The following is a 2,983-nucleotide window of genomic DNA, read 5'->3' as shown; positions in this document are numbered from 1 at the left end:
TGGCCCCCCCGGGGGGCAAGCAGGAGCCAGAGCGGCGGTGGCGGATGCCCATGGCTTCCATTGATGCTCAAACTTGCTGCATCCCCATGCGATGATGCCCCGCACGCCTCCACCAACCGTCTTTCAATGTGGAGCATCCTATAGCAGCTTGCTGTTGCGTGGTTGGCGGCGGCCGTACCTGCACGCTCCAAACCCACGCGGCACCGGGTGGGAGGCTGCCTGGCGCAGCCTCCTTTTGTACCTACAACACGCACAGGTGAACGAGTGCCCACGGGGACCTTCTTAAGTCTGAGATGTCAATAACGGTCCCCAAATCACCACCCAACGAGCAGCTTCCATGGCAGTCCTGGTGCGAGCAGGGGGGAAAGCTCGACTGGGCGATGCGCCAAGAGTGCCAGGGGCTCACCCGAGCAGGGCTCAGTGGAGATCAACTCATCCAGAAGACCAGCTCATCCAGAAGGCCAAGTCATCCCGAAGACCAACTCATCCAGAAGACCAACTCATCCAGAAGGCAAACTCATCCAGAAGGCCAGCTTATCCAGAAGACCATCTCATCCAGAAGGCCACCTCATCCACAAGTGAAAAAATCCTCAGGCCTCCAACCAGAGCCAGGAGGTGACCTCCTTCATCTCTGCCTGCAGTCCGTCTTCTCGTTGAGGCATTTGATAGATGGGTAACATCTCCAAATGATGATGTGTCCTGCAGCACGGGGTCTCCTGTCACCAACTCTCCAGCACGATCTCCATTTCAACCCTAATTGCAATTTGTCATGAATCAATGAGGTTTTTTTTTTTTTTTTTTTTTTTCTCTTTATTAATAATTCGTGGGTCACAATAACGATCATCTCAGAGTAAACCTGGGCAAGGGTTGCACCCTCGGGCTCCAACTGGGCTGGTCAAACCTTCCCCTCGGGGCTGCTCGGTGTCCTGGGATAGGCAAGAAAGCCCAAGGGGTGGGGAAAGCCCAAGGGGTGGGGAGCAACTCAACCTTTCTCACATGAATCCACTTCTCCTGGGGCAGCTCTGAGCCAGCAGATCATCCACTGTGGAACGACTGCCCCTCTATGGGAAGGTGGACACGAACGCTTGGACCATCTCGACCACCTCTGCACAAAATAAAGTATCAAACACTTGGAGGGGCTAAACTTCAGCCAAGCTTGGGCTTCAGCCTGAAGACACCTCTACGCTGCTCCGGCCTCAAAAGCAACCTGTCACTCCACTTGGGACGTTGCCCACCGCCTTGCCCACGTGCCGCTGTAAGGCGGGGAGCAGGAGGAGATCATTTCATGACGTTGTCACAAAGGTGGGCAGGAGCCAGGAAGCAAACCTCCCAGCCGCAGGATGTGGCACTGGACAGATTTCTCCACGCCCCGTCACGCCCCAAACCGCAGGCACACCAAGGGTGTGCTTTGCGCCTTGTTCTCCCCCCAAAATGCTGGGTGACCTTTGAGGACCAACCCTTCTCCTGTGCTCCACGGAGCCCGTCAGTAGGAAATGTGGCTGTCGGGAAGGGCAGGAGCCGGACACCACCAGCTGCAGCCTTGTCCCCAGGCTCAGGTTTGTTCTTCAGGGCTGTCCCAATCCACGGTGTCTCCAGGGAGGGACATGGTGACCTCACGCCATGAAGAGTTGGCCCAAGAGTTGGCTGACGCTTCTGCTCCCACCCACGGTCGACAGTTTGAGATGCCGAGTTCCTGCGAAGTCTGCACTGATCCCTTGAACCTGGCTGACCCACGGCTTTCACCAGTTGCAGGTCACTGGAGCCTCTTCTCGCGACGAAATGGCAGCGATGTGGGAGGCCGACGCCCAGCAGGAGGGGCCCTTCCCCCTCCTTTTTGGCAGAATGCATCTTCTGCAGATGCCCCACTGCCAGCACGGCTCCTGGAGGCCCCGCTGACCAACCCACCAGCCTTGGCTCCGGTTTGGGTGCCAAACCGCCCCGGTTGACGTCTTGCCCAACGCACACTTCTCACCCCCCACCACTCTTGGTGGATCCCATGGGTCCTGAGAGCTGGAGGAAGCTCTGCTTGTGCCAAGGTCATGGAATCATGGAATCGTTCCCAGCTGTTAAATCCCCCCAGGGCTGGGGACTCGACCCCTTCCCTCGGCAGCCCCTTCCAGTGCCTGACAGCCCCAAGGGGAAGGAATCGTTCCCGATGTCTGAGTGACCACATTAAATAAGAATCAAACCTTCCCCCTGCTTTCGGAGAAGCGCACGTTGCCCGTGACACCTTCTGCATCGCCTCCTGGAGGTTGAAGACGGCTCCTTGTTTCCTTGAGCAGGCAGCAAAGCCACGAGTGCCAGCCAGCGCACTCTGCCCTCTCCACTTCTTCAAGACCAGGCTTTGATTTTCCTCTCCGCTCCCCCAGTTCCCCCCAAGTCTTTTCCACCTTGTCCAAACCGTTTCATGGCCACTGGATTGGGGGGTTTCTGCAAGAAGAGGCTCTTTGCTCCTCCACAAGCTGGTGGGGTGGCACATGGATCACCCCAACTACCAGAGGTTTTTCATCCGCTCAACCCATGTTTCAGTTCCTTGGGAGATGCCACCTCAGGGCGGGGAAGAGCAGAGGTGGCTTTTATGGAGGTGCTGAAAGCATCGCCCATCTCACGGTGGTGGTGGTGGGGGTCTGAGCCGGAATTTGCCACTGTCTCCAGAGCATGGGCAAGCTCATGGCACTATCAATTCCACACTGAAGCCCACACTGGCACAGAAGACCACACATGGCAAAGGTTGGAAGGGACCTCGGGAGCTCACCCAGTCCAACCCCCCTGCTCAAGCAGGTTCTCCTAGAGCATGTTACACAGGACTGCGTCCAGGTGGGGGTTGAATATCTCCAGAGAAGGAGACTCCACAGCCCCCTGGGCAGCCTGGGCCAGGGCTCAGCCACCCTCAAAGTCAAGAAGTTCTTCCTCCCATTCAACTGGAGCCTCTTCTGCTTCAGTTTGTGCCCATGGCCCCTTGTCCTGGCGCTGGGCACCACTG

Source organism: Egretta garzetta, unplaced genomic scaffold, assembly GCF_000687185.1.
Source record: "Egretta garzetta isolate BGI_Z169 unplaced genomic scaffold, ASM68718v1 scaffold315, whole genome shotgun sequence".
Taxonomy (NCBI): domain Eukaryota; kingdom Metazoa; phylum Chordata; class Aves; order Pelecaniformes; family Ardeidae; genus Egretta; species Egretta garzetta.
Note: the sequence above shows the minus strand (reverse complement) of the source record.